Source organism: Sceloporus undulatus, chromosome 1 (genome assembly GCF_019175285.1).
Source record: "Sceloporus undulatus isolate JIND9_A2432 ecotype Alabama chromosome 1, SceUnd_v1.1, whole genome shotgun sequence".
In the NCBI taxonomy this organism is placed as follows: domain Eukaryota; kingdom Metazoa; phylum Chordata; class Lepidosauria; order Squamata; family Phrynosomatidae; genus Sceloporus; species Sceloporus undulatus.
This window is the reverse complement of record NC_056522.1, coordinates 9,836,183-9,847,445: the sequence shown is the minus strand read 5'-3', so window position 1 is coordinate 9,847,445 and position 11,263 is coordinate 9,836,183. Positions and strand designations below refer to the sequence as shown.

The following is an 11,263-nucleotide window of genomic DNA, read 5'->3' as shown; positions in this document are numbered from 1 at the left end:
ATGACTGGGGCTTGGAAGACAGACGTCCTCCAAGCCCCAGCCAAGCCAGCAGGACTCGCTGGGGGGGGGGGGAGTCCCGGGGGCGGGGCCAAACCGGGGCGGGACCGTGCAGACCTGCCCCAAATCGGGAAAGTCCCACCCCCAGGCGGGATATGGGAAGCCTATGTACATTGCATTCAGATACATCAAAGTTGGCATTGCATATGTCATAGTTAATCCTGCTGCAGCCTACATACTCAACAGTATTTTGTCTGATCTTGGATCCTGTCTGATCTTGGTAGCTAATCAGGGTCCATCCTGGTTATAAAACAGTATGGAAGACTGCCAACAAATACCAGGTGTTTCAGGCTATATTTCAGAGGAAGGAACTGGCAAAACTATTAAACAACAGTTTAGTTAAAACCCCAAAGATAAAACAATATAAAACACAACAAAAAGACAGAACATCCCCATTAGAAGCCTGATCTGCCACATGAATTATAAGTTGAAGGCCTGCCTGAATACAAAGGTCTTTGTCTGATGGCAGAAAGAAAACTGAGAGGGGGCGACTTAACCTTCTCAAGGAGGGAATTACACACCTTGTTAAATGTATTTGATGGCTTCCTCTTTCTTACCTATAAGTTGCAGAAAAGCAAAGTTCCACCAAATATCTTACCTGGCAACATAAGGAAGAGAACAAGAAATGAACAGAATGAAATCTTCATGGCTGAAAATCAGAGCGTCTGCACTCTCTCTGGGGCTAGAAGATGGAGGAACAGCAATAATTCAGAGGAGGAGGAAGAGAAATCTTGTGGGAGAAGAGCAGCCTGTTCTTCAGAGGAATGTGGGTTGGCAACATCAAGACCAAAAACCCACACATCTCTTCAGTGAATACCAAAGTCAGCATCTTCTAGGCTCAAATATTTCTGATTTCTATGTCTGGATACAAAAACTGGACAGTGAAGTAAATTGACATGAAAGAAATATGGCATTGCAGGAGAGTTCTCCTTTTACCACAATCTGCCAAAAATAGACAGATAAATGTGTCAGAGAACAACTCAAGCCTGAATCATTGGAAGCCATATTGACTAAACTGAGGCTGCTGCCACTCTACAGAATTGATGTTTTACATGACTTTAACTGTTGTGGCTCCATCCTGCAGACTCCTGTCATTTGTAGTTTGTTGTGGTGCCAGTGCTCTCTGACAGACGAGGCTATCTGTCCCACAAAACTACAGATCACAGAGTTCCATAGCACTGAGTCATAGAAATTAATGTAGTGTCAATCTTCATTAAGGTGGCAATGTGGCAGCAACCTGAGGCTATCTTCCTTCCTTGGTCAAGTTGCAGGCACTGGGAATAGAAGAAGACCACATTGATTGACTCAGGAAGAAGCCACAACCCTGAGTTTACAAGACTTGAGAGCCGGGTATTTGATGGCTGGGGTTCTTGGAGGTCCCTCATTCACAGCATTGACATAAGTTGTCATCATCTTGACAGCACATAACAACTACAAATATTTCTTCTATATGACAAGAGGGTTGAATTCAAAGTTATAGCCGTGTTAGTCTGTAAAATGAGTATGTAGTGAGATCTTGTAGGACCTTTGAGACTAACTGTAAGAAAGAAGTTGGCAGCATGAGCTTTCGCAGACTAAAGTCAACTTCCTCAAATGCATATGCATTTGAGGCAGGTTGACTCTCAGCCTCTTATGGCTGAGGAGTCAAAGGGATGATTCTGAGGAGTGAGCAAGGGAAAAGCAGTATTTCAGTAGTTCAAAGACCTTCAAACGAAGAGAAGCTTTCAGTAGTTTGAAAAATAATGGCTTGAATCCTATCATGGATCTGGAAGAGACCCCAAAGTTAATTCCAGCTGGAGTAGACTCATTAAATTAATTCTTAATAGTGACTCAAAATGTAGCCAAATCCAATTGATTCAATGGGTTTATTCTAGTTGGGAGATATTGTTGTGTGCCTTCAAGTCATTTCTGAGTCATGGCAACCTCATCATGGTGTTTTCTTGGTAAGATTTGTTCAGATGAGGTTTGCCATTGCCTTCCTCTGAGGCTGAGAGTGTGTGACTTGCACAAGGTTTCTCAGTGGGTTTCATCGCTGAGTTGGGAACTGAATCCTGGTCTCCAGAGAGGCAATCCAACACTCAAACCACTAGGCAGAAATGAGAGTAATCAAACCTATGTGTGAAGTTGAAGGCCCTGGTGGCGCAGTGGTTAAATGCCTGTACTGCAGCCATTCACTCAAAACCACAAGGTAGCGAGTTCAAGACCAGCAAAAGGGCCCAAGCTCGACTCAGGCTTGCATCCTTCTGAGGTCACTAAAATGAGTACCCAGACTGTTGGGGGCAAATTAGCTTACTTGCTAATTAGCTTACTTGCTGTTCACCGCTATGATCTTTGGAATAGTGGTATATAAATAAAAAACAAAAACAAAAAAATAATTCCCTGCCGGCATCCATAGTTTCAGAACTGGTAGCCAAACTTTGTTTACTTTAAGAATTTGATCGAGGAACATGAGAGTCACTGCAGACTGAATCAGCCAGAAAAATCAGCAGTAGCAGAACATGTTGTAAACCATTCTGGGTATGAAATGCTGTTTGAAAACACTGAAATTCTGGACCGTGCCAACAACTATCAGGTCAGAATGCACAGGGAAGCCATTGAAATCCCTAAACACCTGGACAACTTCAACAGAAAAGAAGAAACCCTGAAAGTAAACAAAGGTTGGCTACCAGTCCTGAAAAACGCTACAATCAAGACCCAGCAAATGGAAATGTAAACCACCCAAGGTGAGGTGGGTTTCCCTTCAGTCAATGGATTATTAATTAAGTAGACAATCTGAGACCTTGACATGCAAAACCAGAATAATAAACAGTTCAACATGTAAATTGCTTCCCCTCAACCAGCAGTATATATACCCCACTCTCTTCCATGCCAGCATTCCCTGAAGATGCCAGCTATAGCTGCTGCTGAAATGCCAGGAATAAATTCTTCTAGAAAATTGCCTCATAGCTCAAAAAAGCCACCAAAAACTAAGCCTATGTGTGTTTATGTGTGTATTGGAAGGGCAGCACAAATTCTTTGCCATCTCCTGCTTTGTGTCTGAATATAATTAAAAGCACTGTTTGTGATTTCTAAAGGTCTATACACCTGGGGTCCCAGTTATCTCAGGGTTTATCCAGAAAGAAAAAAAAAGTTCCCAGAAAGATGGAGACTTTTCAGTTCTTTTTCTTTTGATTTTACCTACATATTCATGGTTTTGCATCCAAATTCTTTCTTTTATTGCCAGCATTCCTCTTTCCCTCTCTTAATTTTGGTTGAATTTGCATTCCACCTCCCAAATCATCATGTTTCTTGCTGGTGGCCATTCTAGCTACTTCTGGTATAATATAGGCAACCATGGAGAGGTACATTTTATTTCCAGAATAGTGGCTTTCTTAAAACTGAATTGGAGACTGGGAATGAAAAGTCCTTCATAATGCTGGGGTTTCCCTGGGAATACTTTGGGATGGGGAAAATGTCATGTAGCTCTCCCAAATAAAATTGATTTGTGCAGGAGCAAAACCTGAGACATTTTCTTTCCTAGATAGGCTCTGAATTGTCATGTTATTGGGCCATATCTGAGGCTGTTGTTGTGTGCCTTCAAGTCATTTCTGACCCTAAGGTGGCCTTATAATGGGATTTACTTGGCAGAAATTGTTCAGAGGGCATTTGTCCTTGCCTTCATTTGAGGCTGAGAGATTGTGACTTGCTGAAGGTCATCCAGTGGTCATCAACTCCTTTCCAGCCAAGCATTCTCTGAAGATGCCAGCCACAGATGCTGGTGAAACGTCAGGAAGAAACTCTTCTCGAACATGGCCACAAAAACCCCACAAAAAACTATGTCATCCAGTGAGTTTCCTTCCTTGAGTGGGGAGTCAAACCCTGGTCTCCCAGTGTCCTATCCCACACTCAAACCACTATACCATGCTGGCTGTTAACTGAGAACTTTACAAAAGGCCTTTATCTCATAGATATGCTTTGTGAGGACACAAGAGGGTCTTTTTGATGGCTGCTGCTCCTAACAGAAGCTTGGTTTGCTTCATCCCTGGCATCCTGCTGCCAGGAAAAAAATTCCTTTTTATTCAGATGGGCTTATAACAACTGACTGGCTACTGAGGAACGAGCTCCTAATCGGGGAGCTATTCTTTCTTTCTTTCCCCTCTGGGATATTTTAAAATGTCCAAATTGCTTTAATTTAGTGGCTGTTTCAACTGTCTTAATTATGCTCAGGAATTAATATTTCTGCATTGAAATATTATTTTCTATGCAGAAAATGCTGTTTTATGAACAAAACAACCATGTGTGAATTTTGCACCGAATAAGCCACAAATTGGAAATACCCTTCGAAAACTGGGTCATCTTTGAAGATTTTCTTGCAGTGGGAAGAAAATCGCTGAAAATACTCATCAGGCCCTTGGCGAAGAAATTTAGGGGCCATCTACGCTGCAGCAATAATGCAGTTTGACACCACTTTAAGTGCTGCAGCTCCATCCTATGGGATATACAGTCGGCCCTTCTTATACACAGATTTTTTTATACACTGATTCAAGCATCCATAGTTTGAAAATGTTCAAAAAAAGTATACATTTCAAATGTCAAAACTTGATTTTGCATTTTTTTAAAATAAGGGACATCATTTTGCTATGTCATTATATTTAATGGGACATGAGCATCCACAGATTTTGTTATCCATGGGGATCTTGAAACCAAACCCCAGCGGATAACAAGGGTCCACTGTATAGTTTTAAAAGATCTTTACCCTTCTCTGCCAGAGTGCTAGTGCCTCAACAAACTACATATCTCTGTAGGATGGAGCCATGGCAGTTAAAGTGGTATCAAATTGCATTATTCCTATAGTATAGAGGCGCTCTTACATCCCTAACAGAAGGCACAAACATTCTCAATCACCTCTTTCTGTCTCTAGCGATAAAAGTGCAATAATAACATTTTAAACAACTAAATGTTTACTGCTTTTTCAGTATGCTGCTTGATGCAGCTGTTTCACTCTACCTAATGATAGATCCAGGCCTTAATGGAGCACAAAGAAGTTGTGTATGTCTGTGTACCTCCGTGCATGTATGTGTGAGAACAAAAATAGCAGAGAACTGCATCCTAGAATCCTTCATCTGATACCCCATAGGACCACTGCTACTTAGAAGTGGATGATAACTGAGCAAGAAGGCATAACGATCTACTTCAATAGAAGAGTGATTCATAGAATCATAGAATCTTAGAAGCGAAAGAGACCATCTAGTTCAGCCTCCTGGAAAGTAAGAATATAGAATTAAAGCATTCCTGAAAGATACCCATCCAACCTCTCTTTAAAGACCTCCAAAGATGGAAAATTTACCACCTTCCAAGGCTCTTTATCCCGCAGTTGAACAATTCTTACAGCAAAGAAGTTCTTTCTAACCTTTACCTGTAATATGAATCAATTGTTTCATGCTGTTGTCTCTGAAACAGCAGAAAACAAGTTTGCACCATCTTCTACATGCATCCCTTCATATTTAAAGATAGTGATCATGTCACCTTTCAGTGTTCCTCTTCTCCAAACTAAACATATCCAGCTGCCTAAGTTGTTCCTCATAAGGCTTGGTTTCCCTACTTTGGTTCATCTTGGTCACCTTTTTCTGAACATTTTCTGGCTTGTTAATATCCTTCTTGAAATGTGGTGTCCACAAATGAAAAACAGTACTCCAGATGAGGCCTGACAGAATGGAGTAGAGTATTTCCCTCAATCTGGACATATGCTTGTATTGATGAAATCCAGAAGTGCATTGGCTTTTGGGGCTTCTGCATCACCTTGTTTGTTTATGTTTAGCTTGTAGTATGCTAAGACATCTAGATTCTTGTTACATGTACTCCTTTCAGGCCAAGTATTACCCATTCTTTGTTTATCCATTTCATTTTTCCTGCCTAAGAATATGTTTTTAGCTATGTTCCTATGCTAGCCTATTTGCATGCCTACTCTTGATATTCAATGCCATATATGGATATCGGGCTTTCTCTTAGTTTGGAATACAGTTTCCTCACAATTTTTTCCTAATTACATTGTGGTCTATTTGCACAGCAACTATTACTGCCCACAAATTGCAAGAAAACCTTAACCAACACCTGCAAGTGTTCATAGCCTGTGACATAATCACAGAATTGTCCTATAAATACTAGGCACTATCAGTCATTTCTCCATCTTCTGAGATAACATTCTGTTGGTTGTCTCTCCATCTTGGTTTCTCCTTAGAAACAGCTCCATTCTTCAGCCATGAAGATCTTCACCATCCTTTCAAGTTTTCTGTTCTTGATGTTGATGGTTGCTCCAGGTAAGGTGTCCTGTAAACTTTGATTAAATGAGAAATTTCAGGAAAAGTGTAGCTGGTGTTTATATTCTTATGGCTTAGAGAGCTGGGAAGGTTTGGACTGAAGAGAAGCCTCAGAGGTGATACAATAGCCAACTTTCAATTTCTGATGTGATGTCATATAGAATAGGCCCTAGAGATAAGGACACCAAATGATGGATCCAGATCTTCTCTGAATATGCCAGCTGCAGATGCTGGTGAAACGTCAGAAAGAAACTCTGCTAGAACATGGCCACATAGCCCAAAAAACCCACAAAAAACAATGGATCCAGACTCCAAGAAAAGGGTTTCCATCTAAACATTAGGTAGAATTTCTTGACAGTATTAGCTGTTTAACACTGTAAGGGACTTCCACAGAATGTGGTAGACTCTCCTGCTTGGAAGACTTTAAACAGAGGTTGGATGACCATCTCTCCGGAGTGTTTTAGTTGTGTATTCCAGCATGGCAGGAGATTGGAGATGATAGTTCTTGAGCTTCTTTCCAACTGTATGGTTCTGTGACTGTATTCCCTTATGCAGTTCTGGCACTAAAATTCTTATGAACAAGTATGCTTTCACTGTTTTCCTAGAATCCTAGAATAATAGAGTTGGAAGAGACCGCAAGGGCCAGCCAGTCCAACTCCCTGCCATGCAGGACATCCAAATCAAAGCATCCCCAAAAGATGGCCATCCAGCCTTTGATTAAAGACCTCCAAGGAAGGAGACTCCACTGCACTCCGAGGAAGAAGTGTGTTCAACTGTCAAACAGCCCTTACTGTCAGGAATTTCCTCCTAATGTTGAGGTGGAATCTCTTTTCCTGGAGCTTGCATCCATTGCTCCGGGTCCTAGTCTCTGGAGCAGCAGAAAACAAGCTAGTTCCCTCCTCAATATGACATCCCTTCAAGTATTTAAACAGGGCTATAATATCACCCCTTAACCTGCTCTTCTCCAGGCTAAATATCTCCAGGTCCCTAAGTCCTTTCTCATAGGGCATGGTTTCCAGACCCTTCACCATTTTAGTTGCCCTCCTTTGGACGTGCTTCAATTTCTCAATGTCCTTTTTGAATTGTGGTGCCCAGAACTGGACACCACAATTCAAATATTACAGTGGGGAAGGGTCTGACCAGAGCAGAATAGAATGGCACTATTACTTCCCTTGATCTAGATACTACACTTTTATTGATGCAGCCTAAAATCGCATTGGCCTTGTTAGCTGCCACATCACACTGTTGACGCATGTTCAATTTGTGGTCTACTTGGACTCCTAGATCCCTTTCACACATAGTTTCATTCAGCCAGGTGTCCCCCATCCTATATCTGTGCATTTCATTTTTCTGCCCTAAGTGCAGTACCTTACATTTCCTCCCAACATCATCTCATTTTTGGTCTTCTTTGGGTATTCCAAGTCCACAAGGAAGTCATAGAATCATAGAGAGAATGCTTGAAAATAGTTGGAAAATGGTTAAAATGTGTTTTGTGGGTACTCATTCACTGGAAGAATCCCGCACAAGTCACTTGGTTACTTAATATTTGAAAAGAACAAAACACCTGTCTTGGACTTAAAATGCCCAAATGAATCATAGAATCATAGAATTGGAATAGACCTGCAGGGGCATCAAGTCCAATATTACACCATGCAGGAACACACAGTCAGAGCACCCCTGACAGATTGAAGCCAAAGCGGTCTCAAACTGGATTATTTCTGCAGTGTGTTTTGGACCTAAGGAAATTCCATTCCCTTTAACAATTCACACATCAAAGAGATTGTTTTGGTAACACTGCTGTTTTATTTCCAAGGGTCACTTCTTTTGCCTCCACCTCCTCTTTAGAAAATGCCTGAAATTCTCTTCTAATTCTGATAAATTATGTATTGATTTATTCTGTTTTGCATTATTTTCAAATGTCACAGAGGTGGTTGACTGCTTTAATGCTCATTAGTATTAATTAATACATGTGCCAGAATCCTGTTGGTGTTATACACTTGTGTAAATTCACTTACACATGTGGTTGTACTTTTGGGGACCATTATGCAATGGACATAGTCAGTTCATGGTTTTGTATGTGGAATTCGACAGATATAACAATTTCATGTTAGTCCTGAGTAGAGGAACACCACTGAATCAATTGTCAACGCATTCAGCAGTTCATTCAGTGGGTTTGCTCTAGTTGGGACTAACCAACAGGATTCGAGCCATACAGTTGTAAGTTCTTGGATGGTGTGTATCTATTTGCTAATGTCTTCCGTGTGTCAACTTATTAATTGGGATTGCAGAAACAATCACTGTGCATTTGCTATTTCACAAAGAGACCCTTAACTGAGTGCAGATATTCTGCATCAGACAAAAGTGCTAAGCTGCTTTTGTGGTAGTGATCTGTGTATGTTAACAACAGGATTCCTCTTTATTTATTTATTTATTTATTTGAGTTTCATTCTGCCCTTCATCTAGGGTTTAGATAGAAGGCATCTTCCAAAAGAATTTAAAAGCTTCAGCTGAAAACACAATAAATGATGCATCTTAAAATATGAATGAAATTAATTATACTGTCAAAATACCTATTAATTTCTTTAGAAACATCATCATCATCATCATCATGAAGCAAAATATTTTAAAAATCCACCTAACTAGCCTAAATCTGGGAGTAGCCACCAAGAAGGCCCTCTTCTGTAGGGATGGAAAAAATGTTTGAAAATACTCGGAAAACGATAAAAATGTGTTTCGTGGAAATCTCCCCACAAAGAAGAAGCATTTTCTGCTCAGAAAATGTTCTTTCCTGCATAGAAAATGGACCATGTGCAAAATTTGCACAGAATAAGTCCTGAATTGTGAATAGTCTTTTTTTTTGTTTTTGGAAACATTCTTGCCTGGGGAAGAAAACTGCTAAAATTACTCCTTGCTTCTTCTCAGGTTGAAATTAGTGAAGAAATACATCCCTACTTTCCTGTGTGTTGCTTCTGTTTTGACCATAGTCCCATTGGCAGCTCAGTCTGCTACTAGAATGAGTGATGATGCTAAGAGCAGTGACTTTTCCATAGTGAAAATATTAAGCAAGTCTTTCTTTTCTTGCAGCATTCACTCGTCAGCCAAGGACTTTTGCTGAATGTGATCGTGCTGGTGCTGTGTGCAGGTTTCTCCGTTGCCCCAGAAACTTCAGAGCTATTGGGAAGTGTGACAAGCGTGGGGCTGTGTGCTGCAAACGTGTGCGACGAGTAAGAACTCTATAGGGAAACACTATGTTATTTGAATCCCCCCCTCCGCTTCTGAGTTTATATCAAAATTTAACAGGATGTGACCTCACATAATAGTGCATATTCTATGAAATTCAATGAAAATGGACCTATGGGGTCTCTCTCTCTCTCTCTCTCTGTGTGTGTGTATTCATTATGGTGGTTGTGTGTTTATGCCTTTAGGGAATTTTCTGCAAGAGTTTTTGTAAAATAAAGGTTGAGGGCTGGTGGATTGCATTAGAGACAACAAAAGTACCAAAAAAGGGACTGCACTTTCCCCATTCCTTGTTTAACAGCTGCTTTCTAAATGGAAGATAAGCTGACACTGGTATACAAATTACAGGCACTTCATCTAAGTCAAAGTCCCTTTGGTAATTATTTGTCACACATGAGTGAATCCTAGAATCCTACACAACACAGATTCAAAGCAGTCCCGACAAATGACCATACCTCCAAGGCAGCTTATTCCACTGTTGAACTGCTCTTACCATCAGGAAGTTGAGCTACAGTCCTAAAACCATACAATTGGGAGAGTTCGCCTCTGTCCTGGACAATAGGCAACTGTGTCTCCTCAAGTATTATAGCTGAGCTGTAATACAATATGACATGGATAATTGTGGTTACAGGCATAGTGAAGTCTGTTCACACTGTGTCAGATGTCATCCCAATATTATCACGAATTAGTGAACACACTGTTTTTAAAGTTGATATATTTTATTATATCAGGGTGAAGTATAAACAGGGTGGAATAGTTCAGATTATTAGAAAATTTTAATGGAAATATTCTTTTAACAGCCAGGAAGGTATTTCAATAATAAGTATGATAACGTTGTGTTTTCCTTCTTTTCCCTTTAATTTGAAGCTAGCGTGTAAACATTTCATTTTTATACTCATTATATAGATATGAATTAACTATTTCACTTAAAAATCATTGAATCTTACAGTGCATTTCTTTTTCTGCAGGTTGGCAACTGATGATGGATTTCCACGGCTTGACTATCCATTGATCTAAAGTGCTTTGCTTACACTGCCAGTCTTCTTCCGGAATTGCTACATGCTTGAGCTTTTAACACAAGCAGTTTGATCTATGCTGAATTGTCTTTCTCTTCATGCCAATAAAAATCTATGCATTTGAGCATTTGTGAAGTGTACTTCTGGTTTTGGGAGATCTTTTTGCACTAGTAAACTCATTTTGGGTATGCAATCTTCTTAGGAGATTACTACATGCGACTTTTAAATTGTGATTAGACCAGGAAAAAATGGTTTTGGTGATCCTTATCACACAATGTCGCCTCCAAACCATTGCTGTTGTCTTCTCCAAGCATGGTTTCATTGCTGGGGGAAACCCATCAATGAGGTCACAATCACAATCTAGTCTCCTAGTGTGAAATGTCACTTTTGAGGCAGTTGTGATATTGGCAGTGTCTCCTCCTCTTGTTCCCCCTCCTCTTTGCCATTCCCAAGCAGCCTTATTGGCTTAATATCTTTCTCCAGTCAGGAAGATAGCGCAATGGTGACAGTTGCAAAGATGTGCGGTGATGGCACTAATGCAAACAAGTAGAGTTCCATTTTCATCACCAATCACGATTGTGAGAACGGGGTCATGTGGTAAACATGAGCCTATTGCTCCTATAGTTAGTCCCAATTAATGCCAACATCCTGTAAGTG

At 40.4% G+C, this 11,263-nt stretch overlaps 2 long non-coding RNA genes across 2 annotated transcripts in view; one reads left to right on the top strand and one right to left on the bottom strand.

Moving 5' to 3' along the window:
- Positions 1 to 810, bottom strand: part of LOC121920525 — a 4,179-nt gene extending 3,369 nt beyond the window's left edge. Inside the window, exon 1 of the long non-coding RNA XR_006101729.1 lies at positions 656 to 810. This is a non-coding gene — a long non-coding RNA (uncharacterized LOC121920525). The remainder of the gene's footprint in view (positions 1 to 655) is intronic.
- Positions 811 to 6,242: 5,432 nt separating this feature from the next.
- On the top strand, positions 6,243 to 10,730 carry LOC121920517. Its single transcript, XR_006101728.1, has 3 exons — positions 6,243 to 6,353; positions 9,438 to 9,577; positions 10,559 to 10,730. It is a non-coding gene; the product is annotated as an uncharacterized LOC121920517 (long non-coding RNA).
- Positions 10,731 to 11,263: the final 533 nt, after the last annotated feature.